This window comes from Calliopsis andreniformis, chromosome 3, assembly GCF_051401765.1.
Source record: "Calliopsis andreniformis isolate RMS-2024a chromosome 3, iyCalAndr_principal, whole genome shotgun sequence".
Classification (NCBI taxonomy): Eukaryota; Metazoa; Arthropoda; class Insecta; order Hymenoptera; family Andrenidae; genus Calliopsis; species Calliopsis andreniformis.
In genome coordinates this window covers 20,130,933-20,156,268 of record NC_135064.1, presented here as the reverse complement: position 1 = coordinate 20,156,268, position 25,336 = coordinate 20,130,933, and the positions used below count along the sequence as shown (strand labels likewise).

Genomic DNA, 25,336 nt, shown 5'->3' with positions numbered 1-25,336 from the left:
TACGAAGACAGGCACGTGGTGTAGCTGAGAGGAGTTGCTTCTGAGAGATATTTGCATGTACAAAGTAAAGGTGGGTCTACGCTGTATGTAATTCTGTTATATAATATTTTAGGAAAGAGAAAAGAAACGTATGTATAACATCTTTGTTGTCTCTTTTCTGAAGGGTTATATAACTTTGTTGTAGAAGTAGTGTAGACCGACTTTAAGGAGCCTTTGCTGGGTTAAGGTGGGTCTACGCTATGTTATATAAGAGTTATGAAACTTTTTAATAAACAGAAAATAGAGAGATGGTATACATATGTCTCTTTTCTGTTTTCTAGAAAGTTATATGACATGTAGAATAGACCCACCTTTATATTGCTGGAAGCTAGTAAATGTTAGAAATGTATATCTTTGGACTATTGTTAAGAGAGGAACACAGTTTGGTTGGGTTCAGACTCTATGCTTAATAAAAATAGAAGTCAGTTTAGTCCTAAAATCTACTTCTATGCCTCCACCAAGTAAACTGAATGCACTATAATAGTATTATAGTATATAATTATATATATAATAGTATATAATTATATAGTATATAATTATATAATACTATAATAGTATTCTCTCTATGTATCAGGACATTGCAAAGTCTCCCAGCGTTTCCAAACGAAACAGGCGTACCTACTGCATACTTCATCTCTTTCACTCGAATTAGGTTACTCTCCGAGCCAAGTTCTACCAGATAGAAATACAACGCAGTTTTGCATCCAGGACCAGCTCGCGAAAAGCCACTACGCGACAATTAGCTCGTACCATCGGCAGTACATGCGCCAGAGTCTTCGCTGGAACGATCTAACAAGCACGGAACCTTAATACATTGCGCCTTGCCAGACAGAATGCAACGACCACGTGCGCCACGTTCTAGTCATTCCTCCAGCATATGTGCCTTGAAAGGGCAAACAGCGTCGCGGAGCGCTGCAGCGTGGAGAAACAAAAGGATACGAGCAACACTTTGCAGCGAACGGGGATGAGGATGAGTCAGCAAACAGCCGTAGCATACGCTCTTAATACACCGACCGATATGCAAACGCAAACATGAATCAGCTCATAAACGCGTCTGACGCGCGGTCAACCGATCCTGAAGTCCTCTGGTAGCGCCGGAGACGCGACTATTTACCCGACAATGCTCCATTCTCCGTGCAATCTATCGATCCCTTCTGACAGGAACGCCGACAAAATACGCCAACGCCTCTGTTTATTATTTCGCTTCTGCAGCATCCGTGAAAACTGGAGCGCGCGTTTATTTCGATGCACGCAGTTTTACGTTCCCTGCGCGACAGATAAACAGACTGATTCCATCTTCAATCGTTTAATCGCGATTCGTCCGAGCGCAACGACAAACACGCAGATCGAGATGCGAAAACTTGCGGACGCGTCCTACTCGACGTGGAGGAATATAAAGTCCATCGTTACGGCTGTAAAACGCGAGCGTTGATGTTTTGCGTGAACGGTCGTCAAAGGTTCGTGTTATCGACTCGCTTCGATTGATTTTACCGCAGGCAATATTTTAGATAGGTCAGCCCTTGACGATAACTGCTCACGTTTGCTAGGGACGTAAATGTCATTATACCTGGACACTTAACCCTTCACTGCTATACCTATTAAAAGTTACGTAACTAATATTGGCGATTGCAGAGAATTGAACAAATGATGTTTATTGCGTTATTGTTAATATAAAAGTGGTAAATACAAAATCAAAATCAATTGTTGTCGCTTTGCACGTTAATAATGAAGAAAGGGAAATAGATATAAATAAGTAGTTAGTAGCAGCCTGATAGACCAAGAATAGTAGTTGAGGGTTAAGATGTCAAATTTCTCAGTAAGTGCACGACCAAAAAATTCATATATCAACACTTCGACTGTGTCTCGATAACTGTATATACTATTTTAATATTCTTCGTTTTTGATCAGTAAAATAAATGTTTCAGTAGTTGACTATGTCCCGATACCTGAACACTAACGTTAATTTTATTCAATTTTAGGCTTCAATTTTTATATGAAATATCCAGATACTTGAATTGCGTCTCAGTAACTGAATATACAGGGTGCTCCTGGGTTAAATAGTCAAACTTTAGATGTGAATTTAGGATCGTAAAACAAACAAATTTTTCTTCTGGAAGTATGCTTGCAAACGCTTTCTTCAAGAAATATGTGTTCTAATATTGAATATGCCGATATCGACCACTCGGCCATCGGCCGCTTATTCTGTCATTGATAGCTACATTGCTTGTATCCAAGATGGAGGCAGTCATTTTGATTAAATAATATAGCAACCATATTCTTCTTTATCAACAAACGAATAAACCTAGACTATTTCGATGTCATTTGTTTCTGTATTCTCATAACTTTAAAAATAAATATCTCATAAAGCAAGCGTTTGCGAGCGTAGTTCCAGAGGAAAAATTTGTTCGTTTTACGGTCCTAAATTCATATCTAAACTTTGACCATTTAACTCGGGAACACCCTGTATACTATTTTAATATTCCTCATTTTTTATTATTACGGTAGATGCCCCAGTAGTTGACCATGGCCTGATACCCGAATTCTAATACCTTATGCATACCTCATTAAAAATAAAAACTAGTGTTATAAAATAATATCCTTATTTACTGGGACCTTTAAGTATCGAAACATGTAGTCTCAGATTATTCACTTACTAGAACATTTGACATCTTAAGCGTTCTAGTACCGAGACATTTACCTTAACACCAGATTTTTCTTAAAACTTAAGGCTCCCACAGCCAACCCTAGTTTACCGCTACAGCAGCGAATTCGCGAGAAATTTTTCTTGACATCCTCCTCGCGCCAATATCAATTCGAATGTCTGTTTTCTAAATTCGCTGCGAATTCGCTACAGCTACAGAAAATTCGCGTCGGTCTGTGGAAGTCTTTAAGCTGAAAATGAAATAAAATTGGCGCTAATGTCCAAACAGCGGGACACAGTCGGCTGTTGGGACATGTACCTTATCGCTGAAAGAATGGGTATCTCGTGGCAGATGATTTTTGATCCCCGTCCCGCCCCGAGAAGAATACATTAGAGGGAGCAGGTGCACAGGTGTGCGCGCGGGCGCGGGTGCCGCTCAAACGGAGTAGTTAGCTCGCACACAAACGAGCCACCTTCGTGGGGGGGCTCTTTCGTTAACGATCGCACTCCAAATTACACCAAATCTAGGGCAGAGCCGCAATACGGCTTTTCGGCCCCGGGAATATAAGACAGGTTAAAGAGTCTTTGTTATAGAATATTTGCCTGGCGCAGGGACGCGAAATACCAGCCGACCCCGACCTCAGGTTACGAGGATAATTAACTCTGAAAGGACTTTAAACTCGTTCTACCCGCCGCGCGAATAATGCACCGTGGAGAATTTCAACCATTTCGCTTGATACACGACCGAAATGATACGGAAAATAAAATTCCCCTAGCCTTTGGAAATTTCGAGATGGAATGGGGCACTGCTCGAGTTTATTAAGCATAGTTTATCGCTGTTGCTTTCCTGCTATCGTGGAATCAATGCACTTAGGGAAATAGAATGGGGACTCGTGCCCGTGAAACTTAGGGGTCAGAGACGATCGAGGGTACCCTCGCCATCGGGATAGAGAGAATTGTTGGTCGATCAATTTCGAAAGAGAGTAGACCTGCTTTCGCTCTATCCATGTAGAGTACACGAAAAAACGAACGCTGCATCTGACAGCAAGACAGATCCTATCTCCCGCTAATCAATCTCTAGGATTCAATCTGTACAAGTCAGACTATGCACGTCCAATGGGGAAATCAATTTTTGAATCTTTCTGAAAAATCGACAATATTTGGGCAACCACTCGGAAGAGGTTATTCGTGTCAGTTTTTATTCGTTTAACAGGTCACACGCATATTCAAAGAAATGAGCTGTTCTAAAAACGAACTTGCAAAATGTAAGGGATTAAGAAGTGTTCGTGTTGGAATTTTGAAGTCGTAAAAGTTGCAGAAATTTTCAAGTTGCAAGAGGTAGAATTTTATACCCTGGGAATGTACAGTGACTAGTTCTAACTCGTTAAAAATAAGACTGACAAGGAGTAGGAGAATAATTTGAAAAAAATGGTGAAGGTAACTACGAGTCTGTAAAATACTCTATTTCTTATTTCGATAGACCAGCTAAATGTCGACGCTACAGTGTTTCGAAGTCAAAGCGAAATAGACGTGTGTAATTATTCGCCTTCGCATTATGCAGTATTAAGTAGAATATAAATCGTGGGGCGCGGTAAATTATCGCAGTGGTGCGTTTTCGTTTAATTGCTGCCGTGCTACGCCACAGCGACGATAGAGACGTCGAGGTTGATAATTCTGGCGTGTAATTCGCGAAATTTCGCGGCGGATACCCGCACGTTACACCGCTCAGGGAACGTAACTGGCGACCGACCAGCAATTTCTGTCGTTATAAAATCGAATTAAAGCGGTCGTCGAGTCGTACGTTTCCGTGTTTCTATAAATTCGACTGTTCCGCTAGCGACGATAAGCAGCTTAGATGTTCGGGGTATATGCGGGACCGCATGTAACGTTTCATTTAATTAGAACTTTAAATAAAAACGTAACGCCATTCCATTTCCGTGGACTTCGTGCCACGTTTGCTGAACTTGTGGCAAGCGGAATACCTTCGGTGTGATGTATATTTATGGATTAGTCCATGAAGTAAAAGAATCATGGAAAAATATTTCTCATCCTGTAAGCGAAGAATTGTGTTACATGATTCGATAATTTTAATTGTTAAGAGTGTAGGTACGTACATATACAACTCGAAGATATAATTCCATGTTTCTGAAGATAATATACAGGGTTTCCATACTCTAGCAGGCTATATCAATATCTCTTCTGTTTTTAAGAACACGAAAATCGTCCATATTATAATTTGAACGATTAAAAAAGAAAAATATCATTAAAAAACAGTCTTTTGTGTAAGATTATCTTTTTTAATTTTTAAAAACTTCGTGTTATTAAAAACACAGGAGATATTTAAGTGCCTTACTTCAGCTTGAATCTCCTGTATATGAATACAGTCCTTCCATTACTTTTATGTCCCCAAATCGCTCCAGAGACTCCTAAATCGTTCTGCTCGCATATTTCGAAGTACCTAACGAAGTTTTAAAACAGGAAGAAACGGTCGGAAAGCCGCTTCCTTTCTCATTGTAAAGTAGAATGAGCCGAATTATGGCACCTTTGCCGCTTCCATGAACATATTTCGCGGGCAGTCGATTTAAAGTTCAGAGAGAGGCTGACAGAGTTCAGATTCCCCGCCGATCGGGATCGCGGAGCGCTGAGGTTGCAGAATCCCCGGGCAACATCGTACTTTCAATGAACGTCGATAAAACTCCGATTGATAACAAAGTGAAGTACGTCGAGTGCGATTCACCATTCGCCGCGCTCAAATTAGGTCAGGTGCTTTCCTCCAAACAGTCGAGCTTCCGTGATTAATGGCTGAAAATGGACTGGAAAGGCCGTGAACAGGAGAGAAAAAACCGCGCCGATTCCATTCGGCCGCATTATTCCTAACACAACTTATTTGGAACGGGATTGAACACCGTTTACTTTCCTCGAGCCCACTTTCCATCCATGGGGCTTATTATAATAGAAACGGAGATTCAGTAATAATTAACTATTCTCTTGATAATTAGAGCGTCGAAAGCTGATACAACTAAGGGAAGTAATTCTTTCAGGTAACCAGATCGATATTTTTTATGGTAAAAAAGTTTGCTCTTTGCGATCTGACTTTTTAGATAAAACTGGCTCAGTCTAAAAATTCATTTTTGCAGATATTTTAACCCTTGGACGGCGAACAGTGGATCAAAAGTGACACTGAGTCCGCTCGCTCTATCCGAGGGTTAAAACTGACAAGTTTTGAGAGATTTTACCATTTTACAAACGAAGATGTATAGAAGCTATTTTAATATGTAGTGAATTTACTTATTTATGAATATTTGTGCAAGAATATATGGGGTAGGCTTATAAATTTTGCCCCAAAAGTTTGTACAAAACCATAAGTTACTTTGAAACGAAATACATATATTTTAGGAAAAATGTAGGTTATAAATCACACCAGCTGTTACTAATTCAAAAAGTTACAGTACTGTATAATTTCTATTTGGTAAACTTGTGAGACATATGTCTGAGCAGAGATTGTACTACGTCCTATATGTCTGACTCAAAACGTATCTACTTCACTCGACTTCGGCAATGGTTTACTACAGGCGGAGTCATACTACTTAAAAGATATTTTAGTAGTAGCAGTCATAAAAATAAGAACTGTACTATTTTAGAAACATAAACATTTTTGGTTAAACTCGCACATAGGAGTCTACATGTTCAATAAATTGTATTTAAAGTGCAGTGCAATTTTATTGCCCACTACTCCATATTTTTGTGACATTTTTATAGAAGTGTACCCAAGTGAAAGAAATTTAATATTCAAACATCCAAAATAAGTTGTTAGTGATCTATCATACGTTTCAATGCACGGTCTTCGAGGAGTTATTTCACTCTTAAAGGCTCAAAACGAATACCACCGATAAAATATCTACGTACCCCACATTCCTGTGCACGAGATCAAAATTCTGCGTACCTTCGACGCGACACTTGTAATTCACATTTCAATAAAAATATTACTCTTGAAAAACGTGAATACCTCCGGTGCCCGAGAAAGATTCCCCAGTAAACGGTACATCGAGAAACGTATCCTATTCCAGGTGCATTCCGCGTCATAATTTGTCCCAGTGTACCCAGAATCTGAGAGCACCGTGTATCGCTTTCGCAATTCGCGCCGGTCGGCATATAAAATTGTTACAATTTCAAGCACGACCTCGAATTTACAACCTTAATAAACGTCACCTGTTGTTTTATTCCGTTTCAAGCAGCTCTCTGCACCTTGAATCCACGTTTCATTTCCTCCGGCAGCAATAACGTTCACGGATTCGCTTTCGCGTCATTGTTACGATCGAGCTCGCGCCCCTCGACTCGTCCCACCTTTTTCTCCGGCGACAACAACCATGCAGGGCGCCGTATGCACGCGAGTGGCCAGGACGAACGCGCGGCGAGTTAGAAATATTTACTAGCCGACGACGGAACAATGCGACGCTGGAGTACGAAACGATGGAGGGGGTGGAAAGGGGGTAGGTAGGAGTGGAGAGGGACGAAAACCCAGCGGAAAAGTTAGATAACAAAAGTGCCGTAAAGGGGGCGTAAAAATTCCGCTCCTCGGAGAAACAAGAGGACAAAGCTTCGATTCTACTAATTCACGGCTTGCGGATTCGTGCGCTACGAGGAGGGAACTAACTCAAACACGACAGGACGGCAAGTTCTTTAACCGTAACTTAGTGACCGCGCCCCGCGGCTCCAGCACGCCAACCGAGGGAATTTAAGTTCCGAAAGCCTCGAACTTCGCCTAATTACGGTTTGCACGGGTCGTGACGTCCGAACGTAGCCTGGTCGTACGTACTCGGCTGGGTCGAGTGTCCAACGTTAGTCTAACATAATTGGACCGCCGGCAGACCGCTCGATAATTCAAACAGCCGTCGATTCGGAATTCCCTGCGAAAGTGATCAACGGTGTTAACGCATTGCGTACGTAACTACTGGCTCGGCTAATTTAATCTTGGGAACTACTCTTATGCCAGCTTCGTGGGCCTTGGAGGATTGGTAGATACGCTGTCAGAGAACATTCTGGGAAGTTGTGGTATTCGAGAGTTTTTGGTGTAGAAGTTAGGCTTTTAGCTGTAGGTTTATTGTGTTCGTTATTATTTAACTCGTGGGTGATGTAGTGGGATTACAGAATTTATATTAACTCAAGTTTCAAAGAGAGAAATTGTGAGTATTCTTTATACTGGGTATTCTAAATAATTTTTCATGATAGTGATATTGCGATATTAGGTTCTGGTTACTGATGCCCTTATAAATTGAGGTTTAAGCTTGTGGGTTACTCTCATTAGTTCATGAATTTTTCGTGTACCCATCAATTCTAAAGTAAGTACTTACACATGAAATTTTCAAAATTGAAAATTCTTTCACAGAAGTGGTTATTAATGCGAAAATAATAAAATTTGAATCAGCTGATTGAGTACTCCATGAAAACATCGTCCATTCTTAAAAATGTCTTTCTAAATCTCCATATGCATAGAATATTCCTGGCACCGTCAAGTCGACATATTACATATCCTAAAATCAGTCTATTACACCTAGAAATACCTATTTAGTCACCGCTAAAATATGCTCAAAAACAGATTCCACTCGAAACCGTACGACTACTCGGCGTGATCCCAGCTTTTTACCATTGAACTGGAAGCCTCAAGATTCCCGTAATCTGAAAGCTGGACGACCCAGGTATTCCTGATTCACCGATGCCAATGCCAGCAGAATTTTCATTAGAGACGAATAATTACCGGTACGCGTGTCGATAGTCGGGGAATTTCCGACGAAGACGAGTCGGAGGCAAAAGGGCGAGCACGAAAGGAGAGAGAAGAGGGTTCGAAATACACAAAGAGATTAGAGAGAACCGGAGACACAGCTGATAAGGGGATTGAACGAGGTCGAGTGGCTTCCTTCGAATTCAGCCGCTCGATGGATCGAATATTGCGATATAATCATTCGTACTTTCCCGTCAGCCCGCCGATCCGTCCTTGTTTCGAGTGTCCCTCGATCTTTCGATGATTAGAGAGTCAAACGCATCTATCTTCGACAAGGGCCAGCTATTTTTCCATTAAAACTACTCACCAGCGTTCGAGCCCCTGAAAAGCACCATTTTATCCGCGTTTTTTTGAACGCTTGAGTTTTTTCAGCCAGAAGTTTACGTTTCATTACAGCGTTCCGTTTACTTTGTAATTGTATGAATTACAGGAAACTCGCCTGAATGGAGACTCCGTGGCAAAGAAATACGGGGTCGTGATGATGAGAACGTGACTTTATGTCTGCGCCGTGGAACCATCGCATCGGTTCACCGACAGACACGAGCGCATAGGAATGCAGCGGCAATACCCCTGGAGATTTCCGTGATAGAATGCATCAATATCTCGTCGCGAATCCCTATTTCCACATCTCCTGGCTATAAACCTGATCGATATTGGATTCGCGCAATCACGAATAGCGTGTCATTTTTTGTAATTACACAAGGGCTGCGACATAATTAGTAGCGTGCTGATTTCAGTACTGTGCAAAACTGGTAAGGCTGCACTCCAGTACAGTACTTTTTATTATAAGTCATTTAAACTTAGTTGAAGTTGAAATGAATTAAAGAAGAAAATTACACAATTTAATGTTATTATTTGAATTCTGTATAAGCTTTTACCAATTAAAAACTCCACTTTGGGTGAGTCAGAAGATACAGATAGAACATTTGAAAATAGGTTTCAAAATGTAGTGATGTGTGCTCTGTTTGATGTAGAAAACAGACCAGTGAAAATATTGAAAGCATTGAATCAGAGGTGATCAGCAAACCATGACAAATGCGGACCAAACCAGAAATGCAGTAAACTGCAGCTTCAAAGTGGACTAAAGAATACTTCAAAATGTTTTTGTCGAGCATTACGCACAATTTATCTGTGTTATAATTACCGTAGCACTAGAAATTGTATATGGTCCTTTATTTAACCGACAAACGATAAAAACACAGAGAATATGGTAAAATAGCAATAATACAGTAAGTTTATGATAGGTACTACCATTACCATAAAAATACCATCTTCAATTAATTCCACAATAGAAGGTACAAATAAACCTAGTCAAGCTTTGCCTAAATGAAAACACAACCCAAGCAAACTGGGTTAGTTTCTTTACCTTCTAGTTAACGTAAATGTCTTAATACCTAAACGCTTAAGATGTCACATGTCCCAGAAAGCAAACAACTTAAAACAATATATCCCGATACTTTAATTACGCGGTCCCAGAAACTGAGGATACTATTTCATACCAGTAGGTTTTATTTTTAATTAAGTACATCTAATACATTAGAATTTAAGTCTAAAATTGAATAAAATTAACGCGAGTGTTTAGGTATCGATACATATTCAACTACTGGAACATTTACCTTAAACGAACAATAAAAATCAATTCCATATTTGTCCAAACCTGTCTTCAGAAGCCATCTTTCCCATCAATAAAGTTTCAATTAATTCCCATCTATGAGACCAATCAATCGATAGGCATGAAGCAATTCTCTCTGCGGCGATAAATTCACCATTAACAAATTGCGCGATATTTCGTTGCCGGTTTCCCTATCTGGGCTCGCTCACCCTCTCTCGGTGGAGAGGGTCGGCTATAAACGTGGAAGGGTGGAGGCGTATATACGGTTATAGGGCGTCTCATCAACGCCCATACGTACATGTTCCACGTACGATCGAAACGGCAGATGGGGGAGGTTTCTGGTCGTATCGGCGTATTTAATTTCGAGATATTCACCGATAACAGCAATAAGGTCTGCTCCGGAATCCGGTATAAATACGGCCCGGCATCTTCCCCTATATTGCTTTACTATTGGCTGACTGCGAGCCGGAAAAATTCACGAGGGTTCGTCTCACGCTCAATATCCAACCCCCTACGCCAACTATAACTCGATCGGGCCGACCCCCCGAATCTAGAAAACTCTATCACCTTATTCCGCTCCTTTGAGATGGTTCCCTCTGACACTTGGCAGGGGTTGCAGCGGGGCAGGTCAAATGCTAGGGGGGTTACAGCTGATGGGTCAAACATAATTATTCGCCCCATTAGGTTTGAAGTTACGAAAACACGCGTGCAGATATCTCCTACCTTTACGAGCTTTCACAAATTCTTTGCTGAGCTTACTGAGCTTACTGAGATCGTGTTTACTGTTTACCCTGATCGAAAGACGATCGAGGGCATGGACCACTCTGGAATTCTTTCAATATGCCCTCGTCCTGGCCCGCTGGATAACGCCTCAGCGCTGCTGCCTTTTTTTCGACGGGTAAACATTTTCTTTTTCAGAGTTCTCGGAGCACCCTCGGAATTTTCTTGCATCGAGCGATCTCCCTCGTGTGCGGGGGAATCGCAATTACGGAGGGTGAAGGAGAACGTTTCTGGCTGATGTGAGTGAAGCTTGGGAAACAGCGTAATTGTAGATAAATGGTAATGTGAGGAGAGTTTTTGTTCTTACATTCGAGCTTATGGTTCAGTCGATTTTTCTATTGGATTCAAGGCTGCAGAAGCAGTTTCAGTTGTTTGCGATGTTGTTAGAATTTTTGCGAAATGGTAATTCAATTCGTTTTTTGAAGGCAAACTTTTTTTTTTAATTAAACTGTGATTATGATAAGTGATTAGAAAAATATAGGAAAGGGATACAGAAAAGAAAAATGGCGAAGTTACGTATGCTATTCGAGACTAACAGAAAGTACGGAAAACATTTCAGATCAGAGCAAGTAAGGAAAGAGGAAACTAAGTTTAGACTCTCAGGGGTCTGATTGGTAAATGATAAAACACTTCAAAAACAAAATAACACAAGATTCGACAAAAAATGAGCAAAGGGCTTCAAGAGATAAAAGTTAATTCTTCGAGGATACGTACTCAACCAATTTACTGAAATTTCAACTTCTTGTATTTCACTATAACTTGATGTTTACTCGATAAATTAGAATAGGTACATCCACTTTAACTATATTCAAAAATATAAGATAAAAAGCTGACAAGAAATTTTGAAATAAAAAAGAATTTTATCCTGCTTTACAACAACGATAGCCAAACTGAAATGCTACATGTACTATACATAGCTGATAAAGTTCCATCTGGAAAAAATTCGGATCTATGTGGTTACTGTAGACAGGACCGCCTAATTTGACATGCATTTTCGAACCTAGTGTATTATTGGCTAAAGTAGTCATAACTACTAATTGAATCAACGTATCCTCTATACACAACAAAATACTTCTATGTCAACCTGTATCTCAGGTGCAACTTTACCAGCTCTGCACAGTAGCTCTTGGTTTTAGAAATCCTTCTATAAAAATTTCCTAATAAAAGCTACCTTCTAATAACATGGCATTCTGCTAATACCACAAAATAAGCAAAGTATTTCAAATAAGCAAGATATGGCACCTGTAACGCCATGGCTCAGCTACCAGTGCTCCCTAATTACCATTATTCGAAACATCCCAAAAACACAAGTCACAGAACTCGAGCAAGAAGACATTACTCTTCCACTAATCAAAATCTACATCCTTCCCCTCCCGCTGCTCCAATGAATCGCATAATCCCGATCCTGGAACCACTCGTCCCACCTCTCACAATCCACACCCCAGAAGAGGCTCTAATTGCGCAATGACGCTGCGCCGAAGGAAGCCAATTATCCCAGGTTCGGCGGGAAGATTTCATTCTCGGCGGATACACCCAGCAAAAAGACGTCGCTCGTTTAACAGGACGCGTTTGAAACGGGCCAGTGTCTCGGTGTCCTGTGCAAATGACGAGCAGCGCGCGAGTGGTGGATAGCCCAGAAAAATTCGAGACCGATTCAACGTTTCGAGAGGGTGGAGAGGAACGTTTGGCCGAGTAACGCGGCAGCTCGCCCGGACCAAACTAAACAGAGCGAAAATACGGTATTCGTTACGAGTCCGAGCGAAACTTTTCTTTCGAACGGTAATTCGCTTCGGGCTGCGTCGACCGCGTTCCCATTGATTGCCAAGCCCGTCCCTATATCTCTCTTCCGCTCCTCCTCACCCTCTCACCCCGTTTCTCTCGTCGTCCTGTGCTTCTTCTTTCCGCTCTTTTTCGTCGACAAATCCGCGTGGGTTGGTTGATTCTTTACGCGGACATGGAAATGCATAATCGTCCTAATTTCGGCGTCCCATCTTCCACCCCCGCCCCTCATTATTCCACGACGTCGATGGAGTCGCAGGGAAAGGGAATTGCGACGCGTGTTTACGCTGACGAACGAACGACGCGCGTAACAACGTTACGATGCTGCAGCAAGGGAAGAACGTTTCAAATGCTGCACCAAGTGAAAAACGGAGGACGTTCCTCGGCGACGCGCGACGTCTGGCTCGACTGCACCGCGACGAAATTAAAACGCGCCCTTGTTCGCTTTGCCGCGGAATTTTCGCGGGATGGCTGCGCTCGAGCACGTTCCTCGACGCGGTCTGTTTCAACTCGTAATCGATGAAGCCCTCGTCGTGCCCCTGCCGCTCGTTAATGAGTTATTAATGCAATAAAATGCCTACTGTTGCGCTGTAAATCCACGACTAATGTGACTGAACAGGATCCCCTTGACAAAAAGTCGTTTGATGTAAACACAATGGGATCGTAATTACCTTGTCTGTGAACGCTTTGTGTAAATGAAAAACGAATGTTTCAGTGACCAGCAGTTGAAGTTTATTTTCCCTGTTGCAAATTTTGTGACTGAATCTTTGTAAATGGGAGATATTGGGAAACAATTTGTTGGTTTGTGTTGAACTCTGAAATGAGGTTTAAAGATAAAGAGAGAAATTATTTATGGAAACTTTTTTAAGTATAATCGTGGTAGGATTTACGAAGCTCGTCCCTGAGGGGTGAATAAAGTTAGTATTGGTACTCAAATTGCGTATGATGTACAATCTCCTACTTCGATATATGTCTTTTGTGGTATAACCTATTACACCTTTAAAGAGTCATAAAGAAGATACGAGATTTAAGTATCTAAATGATTTGATAAGGAATTGAACTTTTCATGTATCGAAAGACAACAGGGAATGGGAAAGTGAGGAAGAATGGAAAAGAGATCGTATAAAATTGGGTCAATTGCGAAACGAATTACATTTCAGGGAAATACAGTTACATACTGGTGCACTACGCGGGTCGACGACCGGGTGTCCTAATTTCTATGCGATATTTTATGTTGATTTTCACCGACGCTCCTACCAGATGGGACAGAAGAGCGAACCCATTTTTATTCCAAACGAAATGCAAGCAAATTATTTCGTATGAAAAGTTCAATTCGCATCTTGTTTTTCTCTCCTCGGATATGGTAAATTGGATGTAGAATGATTTATACATTTTAATTAGAATATCTGACTAGCAGTGTAGTTATTAATTTTCTGAAAGTAGGTATATGAAGCGACTACTAAATTCTATATGTATTGGGAAACCTTGTTTATAATGAAGTATTTCATACTATCAAATAAGCTTTTTTGTATTATTAATGATACTGAATCAATACAATCCCAAAACTGTTCTGTCATGTCTTCTCTGTTAAGTTACGAATCTGCAGTATATATTTAATAAGTACCATTCAACATAGACCTGCTGGAATTCAAGTGGCCGATTCTGTACGACACTTTTCACTCTTCACTGTCGACCTATTTATTACACTATATTTATTATTCACTGCATTTATTAATTCTTACCTAATTTTGACTCTTGTTAGAAGGTAGACTCCTAAAATTATACTAAACTTTACGAATCCTTCCAAACACAGTGCCCAACCAAATTTCCAACTTCATTACACAAACACTCAACCCCCCAGCACTACCAACTAGCACACTCGACACTACGAGAACGAATCAGACACCACCACTGTAAGATTAAATAACGGAGTACAGGAGAATTAGTTAGAGCGCAGCACAGAATTAACAGTATCACCCGAAACTCGTTTAATCACCGACAAGGCGACAGCTGACAGTACTGGGTCGCATCCATTGTTGCCCGTGCCCATTCGTTCTGCAAAGGATTAAAGAAACTTCCTGATGATAGTCTTTCGCGGACAGTTCACCAGAGCAGACGAGCCACTCGATGAATTCGTGTGCTGATCGTTCGCGAGAATGGGATACTGGCGACAATATGCTTTGGGGGGATCGATAGGAAACAATGGCGAGGTGTACTCCACCTCTGCAGAACGACACGGATACGGGGATGGTTTACGACGTCGTGTAAAATAATTGCCCGGATTTAATTAACAGTAGTCAACAGTAGTCGCTCGTCAGCGTGGGCTTTGGGCTAATAAATAGGGTGGGTTGAACAGCGACTTGGCTCGGTCGAGTCAGGGACACGTATTTCACCGAGATATATGCGTTCTGAATGTTGCAGCATGCTCGCAACCTGTTCGACGCTGACGACGTGCATGCTTGATCGCAGACACGCGCGAGCCTCTTGCACGGGGATTTTTAAAAATATTGAATTGGTAGGTATAGAAGTACCGCGATTAAATTAAGTCTGGAGATGATTTAAAATAAGAATTGAAAAATAGGGTATGGAATATTTTATTATTTTTATCTGGAAGTAATTAGGAGGAAAATATAATTTAGATTAAAAATAGGTTCATATTTTGCATGCAAGGATTTCAGTTGAAAATTGCTTAAAATTGAGTGAAAAATAAATAATAACTAAATAGTGAATTAACAGAGCAAAACTACCTAGCAATTATCTATTTTTTCTAATAACTATTTTTAAATAGTACTCAGCTTTGTGTGAAATAAAAAAAAATAAACTTTATCATTTAATTTTTCCCCTATCGACAATTTCCTACACAACTTAATAATTAATAAGACTCTGTATCGTCTTAATGGGTGATCATAATTTTTATTCGTTTACGAATTTATGTATACTAATTTCGAGTTTACTGCATGTGATCACTATCTTGGAATATTGTAGACTACGTTATTTGACGAGAAACCATATTGTAGGAAACTGTGCGCGGTATCTATATGGCACATGTTAATTAATGGTGGCTTACGAGTGCGACATAATATTGGCCGTCGTCGTTAAATGGATTTGATTAGTGTCTCCTGGGAACCCCGTTGGGAATGCAATTAAATTTCGCGAACGAATGAATGGGAAAGCCGTATTCTATGAAACTGTGTTTGTGTTTACATGTAAAATGTTAAAATTCTCGAAACTGAGCAGGAAGTACGAAAGAGAATGGCTTATGTTCTATTCATACCCCATTGGCTTTGTCATACTGTTCATTATTCGCCAATTTCCATCATTTTGTTATTCATTGTATACGAGAATGAATAGAATTGAAAGTTACAATGCAATATTTAAAGTCATATAAAGGAATAGTTTATTTCACACACCGTAACATGGCTATAGCCTATTTTATGTAGTGAAAAAATTTCGAGTACAGCATTGTGGAAACCTGGTAGTTCAGTTGCCACTTTAATTGAAATTTTGACAGCAACTCCAGAAAAATTTAGGTAGAATGTTAAAATTATCTTACATTATAAACTGCATAGAAGCACATCAAATTTTTAAATCTTTTTCATTTCATCATTGAAAACTAAAAATCCTGTTTGTGTGCGTTTTCTATCTTATGAGATAGATGAACTTACACTTCGCACGCCGAATTAACCTTGTGCGAATACTTTTAGCTCGATAGTGGACTGTATAAATTGCTGTTTGTAGCGATTCAAAACCTTTTCTCTAATGAACTTTATTCTCGTTTGTCGGACAAATACGAAGCAAAATCACCAATTCTCGCGGCAGTCTTCATATTTATACGTTAGGTTGTGCTGTTTCAAATTAAGCGTACATCTCATTGGTCTTTGTAAAAAAGAGGGGGTAACAAGAAAACAGAGTTCAAACGGAGTGGGGTTGACAGAATTAAGCTAGAAGTGGGAATTTCTGGGTTTTTCCAACGGTCATCGGAAGTTACCGACTGCATCCCCGATGACCCACGCCGCTAATCCGACTAATGCTTTACAGCTAGCAATAAAAAACCAAGGAGCACCTCGACTTGGAGTGAACATATGGAAAACATAAAAATTATGACTAAATTCAAACCCTGGTACAACGTGTCGACAGCTAATAAACTAAATTTTGGCAAGTAACGGTTCCTTGGATATTTACTGCTGCTACGACAAATAATGTAAGAGGGTTCGCTACGCGACATACCGCCCCCCTTGAACGGTCATGTTCAAAAGATTTAAACAATGAATGGTTTGCGGAAAGTCAAAACGAAAATCTTAATACTACCTTACAGTATATACTTATAGCAACGCGGTCTTAAATTCACGTGTACAATGTTATAGAAACAACTACTCTCTAATACCGCCTTTGTAACAAATTATGAATTAGTTTCTTATTACATGTACTCTATTGGTAATGGCGCCAGTTTCTTAACACTTCTTTTATAAATTCCTAATGGTGTTCTCACAGACACTACACGGATGATCTTGTCTTCTCCTGGGTGTAGCTCCATGATTCTGCCTAACTTCCACTGCAACGGGGCTAGATTGTCCTCGCGTATTAGGACCAGCATCCCTTCCTTGATGTTGTTGTTGGCATCGACATGCCACTTGCTTCTAGTGTGTAACTCATGTAGGTATTCCCTGTGCCATCTGTTCCAAAAATGCTGTTTAATTTTTTGGGTATGCTGCCACAGTGACAGCCTATTGTTTCGGATATCTGAGATTTCGTATTCTGGCAGAGTTTGTAACGAACCACCAATTAGGAAATGGGCAGGTGTTAATGCGATACAATCGTTCGGATCAGAGGATAAGGGAGTTAGTGGACGGGAATTTAAAATAGCTTCGATCTCGATTATAATACTATTAAATTGTTCGTAGGTAAACACAGTTTCTCCAATAGTAGCTCTTAAATGCTTTTTAAAGGATTTAACCGCGGCTTCCCATAGGCCTCCGAAATGCGGTGAACGAGGCGGAGAAAACGACCAATTGACCTGTTCATTTGTCAAATATCTGTTTAAATTTCCCTTATATTCCTCAGAATTTACAAATGCTTGAATTTCTATGATTTCGTTCCTCGCACCAACAAAGTTGCTACCGTTGTCGGAATATAAATTTCGAGACTTTCCCCTTCTTGCGAAAAAACGTTTAATCGCGGCTATACATGTTTCTGTAGTCAGATCTGTGACTAGTTCCAAATGAGTGGCTTTTGTAGCAAAACATACAAATACAACGACATAACTCTTAATCCTTTTCACATTTCTATGTTTCCTTTCTTTTATTAAGAATGGTCCACAATAATCAATACCTGCATTCTCGAATGGACGTGCTTGGGTCACCCGATCCCTTGGTAAATTCCCCATAATATATTCGGGTACCTTGGGATTAGCCTTGAAGCAGTTAATGCAACGATGAATTATCTTACGCGTAAAATTTTTTCCATCGATTGGCCAATATTTGTGTCTAACCGCATTTAACGTAGCCTGTATACCTGCATGCCAATTCTTCAAATGTTCTTCTCTAATTATTAATTCTGTAATGTAGTGCCGACGCGGTAATACAATCGGGTGTTTGTGTGAGTAGCTAATATGCGCGTGTTTTAATCGCCCGCCTACTCTTAATAAGCCATTTCCATCAATAAATGGCGCTAGGTTGAGCAACTTACTTTTTTTGTTAATTGGAGTGTTGTTTTTCAAATCCCTTATTTCTTGCTCAAAAGTATGCGCTTGAACTAGTTTCAAAATATATATATGTGCATTTGTAATTTCTATGTTTGTTAGTTCACCCGTAATTCTTAGGTTACCCTTACAATTGTTATAGAACCGTAATATGTATGCTAACACTCTATTAAGCTTATTTATTGACGAAAATCTATCTATGAAAAACGCCGTATCAAGGCTTGCTACTAAAACCTTAAAATTACGCGTTTCCGGGATATCGATATCAGGAAGATCTACGGACGGCCACGCGTCTTCATGTTTTGAAAGCCAATGCGGACCCTTTAACCACAATTGATTATTTAGGATCTGCACTGGCGTTAAACCTCTGGATATAAAATCCGCAGGGTTTTCTGGACTCGAAATATGTCGCCAGGCTTGAACATCCGTCTGTTCCTGAATCTCGCTGACCCTATTTGCTATAAATGTCTTTAACAGATGAGGCGATGTTTTAATCCAATGCAAAGTGATTGTAGAATCTGACCATAATACAGTCCTTTCAACCCGAATATGACTCAATGCGCTACGGCTCTCCTTAAGCAAATTAGCTAACAACTTAGCCGCACACAGTTCTAAGCGAGGCAATGATATGCTTTTTACCGGGGCAACTCGTGATTTGGCACACAATAAACTAACTTTACAGCTGCCTTGCTTATTGACTGATCGTAGGTAGATGCAAGCCCCATACGCCGCTTCACTAGCATCGGCAAACCCATGCAATTGAACCGTCACTGGGTCATCAATAACAGTCTTTCTTGGTATCGAAAATTTATTTAGATGCGGTAATTCCTTTCTAAATTCCAGCCACATAGTCAAAATTGCTTGTGGTACTGAATCATCCCAATTTATATTTGCTTTCCACAGTTCTTGCATAATTATTTTGGCTCTAACTATTACCGGCCCTAATAAACCTAAGGGATCAAATAATTGGGCTATTTGTGATAATATTGTACGCTTTGTCGATCTAGAATTGTTTTCGCTGCTCTTTATAGTATATAAAATTTCATCTATTCTTGGCTTCCAACAAATGCCTAATGCCTTCCTAGTTTCGTCGATGTCTAAAGAAAGAGTCCGTTCATGGTTGCTTGTATCTAAATCCTTAATTAATTCTGCATCATTCGATGTCCACTGTCTTAAATTAAACCCTCCTACTCTTGCTAATGCTATTGCTTCGTCCCGTATCTTTAAAGCTAAGTCGCGAGTGGCGGCTCCAGTTAACAAATCGTCCATGTAAAAATCCCTTTTGAATATAGCTGCTGCTCTGGGAAATTTGTTCTGTTCATCGTTAGCCAGCTGCTGTAAACAACGTACCGCTAAAAACGGAGCTGATGCTGTTCCGTAGGTTACAGTATTTAGTTCATATGTTTTGACAGGTTGATCTTGCGAATTGCGCCATAGGATCCTTTGGTAACTCCTATCCTCAGCATGTACTTTAACTTGTCTAAACATTTTTTCAATATCTGCTGTCAAAACATATGAGTACGAACGAAATCGGAGTAATAATTTATATAAAGTGTCCTGCAAATTAGGCCCAATTAATAGCGTTTCATTAAGTGAAACCCCAGTTGAACTTTTTGCGGAAGCGTCGAATACTACACGTACTTTAGTTGTTTCACTGGACTCTTTTACCACCGCGTGGTGCGGCAGGTAAAAGCCCTTGCTTGTTTCCTTTACACTGACCTGTGTCATGTGTCCCAGTTGCTCATATTCCTTCAAAAATTCACTATAACTATCTAGTAATCCTTTATTCAAATGTAATTTGCGTTCCAATGCATAAAATCTCTTAAGTGCTACTTCTCGCGAATTCCCTAAGAGCTGTTTTCGCTCATTAAAGGGCAGCCTGACACAATATCTGCCGTCTGTATCCCTTACGGTGCTTTGTTTGAATAATTCTTCCGCAGCTCTTTCCTCTGCTGACAAAAACTGCTTATCTACGAATGACTCTACTTCCCAAAATTTATTTAATGTTTTGTCTAACGATGTTGCTATGTGAAATGAATTTACCAAGGTGGGTGCTCTATATTTTGGTTGGATGTTGGATTCGCCCGTAACAATCCATCCTAGTAATGTTTTTTGCAGGATTACTGCACTATTGCTTAATCTAATTTGGCCAATACTTAATAATTTAAAAAATAATGTATTCCCTAGCAATGCATCTATTTTTCCGGGTTTATGAAATTCTGGATCTGCTAATTTAATGTTTCGCGGTACTTGCATGTTCGAGCGGTCAACTTGTCGTGAAGGTAACAGTCCTGTAAGAAACGGCAGAGTTATAAATGATACCTGACTTGTAAAAGAACTATGACGCGCCTTAACTACAGTTTTTACTAAATATTGTGCCTTGGTCGCTTGTTGCCCCAGGCCTGAGAAAGTTAAATTAACAGCCTGTTTTTGTAACTGTAATTTTTCCGCTAATTCTTCTGTAATAAAATGAGTTTGTGACCCTCCGTCTAATAACACACGACAATCATGTTCCTTATTGAATCTATCTAGTATTTTTATTTGAGCAGTACCCAATAATACTTCCGAACCGCAAGTGACCGTTAATGCATTTGCATTCGATCCGGAATTTCCTGCTTGATCTACTGCTTGTGTACTATTATTATTAAGATTGACTCTATTTTCATTATTGAAATGTAACAAAGTATTATGTTTCTGCTTACATTTCCGGCAACCTGTGGCCTGACAATTCTTAACTACATGGTTAGATCGAAAACAATTGATACACAATCTACTTCTTCTTATAACCTCTAACCGATCGCGAACGGCTGCCTTTAAGAACTGATTACATTGATATATTTCGTGATTCCCTTCACACATAACGCACTTATTACTATTTGCCGTCGCTACATAAGAATGACCTCTGGAACCGACATTATTGCGTTGAGAACGCTCCTGATACACGTTTCGCCTGTGTGAGCTAAGAACTTCTATTTCAATTTCTTCACCGCGCGCTTGCTTATTTATAAAATTCAATAATTGTTCGAATGTGGGCATGTCCTCATTTTCTAAAGTACGCTCCCACCCGCGCCTTGTAATTTTGTCCAATTTTTTACCTATCATATAAACTAAAATTGCATCCCATTGGCCTGTGGGTAGACCTAGTGTCGCTAGTGCCTTCACATGCATTTGCGCTTGTTCTGCAAGAGACCTTAAATTCGCAGGTGCGTCGCGCATTACTTCTGGCAATTCAAACAAAACCTTTAAATGAGATTGAACTATTTGACGCGGTTTATTGCACCGCTTTTGCAGCAAATCCCAAGCTACCAGGTAATTAGGCTCTGACGCATTCAAAGCGGAAACGACCGACGCGATTTCCCCGCGTAAAGCATTTTTCAATAAGTGAAATTTCTGCACCGATGGTATGTCTAGATTATCATGGACTAATGTTTTAAAGGTGTCGTGAAAACTATGCCACTCAATTGGATTGCCGTCGTATGGTTTGATCTCTATTTTTGGTAGAAGCGTGTTCTCTTGTTTTATCCTCACTGTATTTGGTGAATCCGCCTTTCTAACTGAACTTGTTGCTGCATTCGAAGGTCGCAATCCCTCAAGCTGTCTGTTAATTGTACTAACTATTTTGAAATAATTACGTTCAAACTGTTCTCTTTCGATGTCATGATTTGAAACTTCATCCTCTAGTTCTATACCCAGCTGAACTTCTTCAAACGATTTGCCCAACTCTACTACCCTTTCCTTACGAATTTGTAAGTCGTGTACCTCTACATGCTCGCCCTCCTTCAAATAGGTCTCTATACGTGTAAGCTGTCCCTTTATCGAAGCCCGCTGTCTCCTAAGACTCTTCAATTGCACTGATTCTTGCGTATTAGCCATGTTACACCGACAGTTAATATAACAAACGAAATCAAGATCGATGCTATTTATACGAAGGGAAATATGCTAAGGAAATGGTGATTCGTATACTAAACCTTCAGACTCTTGAACTTCTGGGACGGTTGCGATGTTGCTGCAGTTCCTCAACGACTTTGCGTTCTCTCGATGATGCTGTTACGATGCCTCGGTGATGCTTCGATGTGTCGCTCCTAAATGATCCGTTGTCCGGTGGCTGCTTCCCCGGTTAAGGTGTCCAAATAGACTGCTTCCTTGATTGAGGTGTCCTATAGGCTGCTTCCTTGGTTGAGGTGTCCTATAGGCTGCTTCCTTGGTTGAAGTATCCCATACGGTGATACTGCTGATCTGCCCTCTTTGCATAGAGACTAAGATCCAGACGTATCAAGTTGAAGCTTCTTGTTCTAAGCCAAACTCCAACACTAATAAGCAACGCTTTCGATAACCAAAGCTGATGCACTCCTTAGTGTTCACTGCACTGCACAAGTTCCTTTGTCACCAAGTATCCGGCTCGAAGGACCAAAATGTTTGTGTGCGTTTTCTATCTTATGAGATAGATGAACTTACACTTCGCACGCCGAATTAACCTTGTGCGAATACTTTTAGCTCGATAGTGGACTGTATAAATTGCTGTTTGTAGCGATTCAAAACCTTTTCTCTAATGAACTTTATTCTCGTTTGTCGGACAAATACGAAGCAAAATCACCAATTCTCGCGGCAGTCTTCATATTTATACGTTAGGTTGTGCTGTTTCAAATTAAGCGTACATCTCATTGGTCTTTGTAAAAAAGAGGGGGTAACAAGAAAACAGAGTTCAAACGGAGTGGGGTTGACAGAATTAAGCTAGAAGTGGGAATTTCTGGGTTTTTCCAACGGTCATCGGAAGTTACCGACTGCATCCCCGATGACCCACGCCGCTAATCCGACTAATGCTTTACAGCTAGCAATAAAAAACCAAGGAGCACCTCGACTTGGAGTGAACATATGGAAAACATAAAAATTATGACTAAATTCAAACCCTGGTACAACGTGTCGACAGCTAATAAACTAAATTTTGGCAAGTAACGGTTCCTTGGATATTTACTGCTGCTACGACAAATAATGTAAGAGGGTTCGCTACGCGACAAATCCTACTAGACAATTCACCTAAAACTATATAATCCTTACAAAAATGATCCCTAACATTCCTTTTTCAATATCCCCATATAATTATTTGAATCGTAAATACTTATCTGATCAAGCAGTCACAGGGACAATAAATATCCCACCTCTATAAAACATTCCGATTAAAAGGCGTACGTGTTACTTCGTTTGCCATACATATGTAACTGTTTAAAAATTTCATTGGAGCACATTTAAAAGCCATGGAAATTAATATTCCTTTACTGTCGCGACTGGTTGAACATCGCTACGCACACATTCACAAAAGCGTATGCATATGGATGATGTGCAGATGCATCAAATCACTGGATAGTCCGTTTGAAGAATGCAAAAAATAACGAAAAGTAGTATATGGATAGAGGGAGAAAGAACATCATCTATATTTTAATTGGTTGCCCCTCCGATTCCCGTTCAATCGCAATGCGCGCCTTTTTCTGCTTATCGAGAAGATACGAATGAAACTTTGTTTTTTCCAAAGCTTAAGCAACTCAGACCTGCTACCTTCTACCGCAACACTGATAACTCTTGCGATATTGAATGCAACGTGGCGTGAGGCACCGAAACTACAATACGGATACCAATATCCTTCCACTTCTTAATATCCGCTCGAAAAGCATGCGGGATACATAGAAAATTTCGATCTGGATTGACAGCGAAACGTTGCCGCTGAAATTTCCCGCTATCGACATCGGGGGAACGCAATTTCTTACTGCGTCTTCATATTCTATACAAAATTTCTTCGAATATGCAAGTCATTTTTGTTGTTAGGTAGTTTCGAAAACACAAGGACAATTAATGTAAGGATAGCTACCAAGATAGTTTTCTGGAAATATTCATCTTCTGTGAGAGTAATTTTATATAATTCCAGGATACGATCTTGTTTATAACACTCGTATGATATAGGTACATACTCTTGCCGACATAAGTAGAGATAGAGGTCTGCGAATTTCTACTGCGGACATTCGAGACTGAAGCATCCCCTGAGGTAGGAAATGACCCTTACTCTCTACCTTTCTTTTTCCCCACTTTTCTATTCTTCATTTCTCCGCTCCTACACTCCACTTTCCCACTCGTACTTTCCACTTCCCTTATTCCATTTCCCTGACTCCACTTTCTGTTTCCCTAACCTCACTCCCTGCTGTCTTAATCCTACTTCCCATTTCCCTGATTTTACTTCCAAGTTCTTCTACAGCGAGTTCCATTCCCCACTTCCCTAATCCTGTATCTACTAAGAGCACACCCGACAGTCGGTGGCTGACAATTTTGTTGGTCTATAGGCAGATTACAAATTTTATGTTTGTACGTGAGAGCCAGCATGACCCAAGTCCTTTTCTGTTATTTTTCAGGAGAACTCAAAGTTAAGAAGATTACCCATTCCTTCATATAGTATTTGAACTAATTTGAAGTAGTTTATAGTATTCAATTTCCTGCCCTTCATTCATGAAAAACTTAGCTTTGAAGAAAGTGGACTTGGGTTAGCCTATCCCTCAGATATACATATGTATATAATATGAGATACCTTGATTGTCTTCTTATCCATTAAACAGAAAAAGAGGAACTGCTCAGTCTGTAATCGATCTTTACACCGACAATATTGTCAGTAGATGTCACATTTCCCAAATTCCACATCCCACTTTCCAATTCCACCTTCCCAATTCCTTGGCCCAATTTCCCAGTTCCTCCATCTCTGCACCCCATTTTCCCTGCCATCAGCTTGAACTTCCTTCTCTTACCAATCTCTCACACCTGCAACTCTATGCAGGTAGATCAGTTTCCACTGCAAGACAAGAGCAATGTCTAGCCCAATGTGATTTCTTGACAAATAGCTAATGATTACACGCCGTCTCCATGGGCGGGCAGAGAGAGGAAAGAGGAAGTGAAACGTGTCGAATAACACGGTAAACGTTGTATCAAGAGCTACGATACTCGAATAAGATATTCCAGGGCGTCGGTATCTAC

The 25,336-nt window shown here is 40.3% G+C and overlaps 1 protein-coding gene across 3 annotated transcripts in view; it reads right to left on the bottom strand.

Annotated features, from left to right (window-relative positions):
* The window catches only part of LOC143177146 (zwei Ig domain protein zig-8), a 368,390-nt gene that overhangs the window by 284,569 nt on the left and 58,485 nt on the right, over nucleotides 1-25,336 (bottom strand). The window contains exon 1 of one of the 3 annotated variants that reach the window (XM_076374957.1): nucleotides 6,890-6,925. The exons of the other annotated variants lie outside the window; for them this stretch is intronic. The gene's annotated coding sequence lies outside the window, so the exon portion shown is untranslated. Of the gene's footprint in view, nucleotides 1-6,889; nucleotides 6,926-25,336 lie in introns of those variants that run through there. 3 annotated transcript variants of the gene reach the window in all.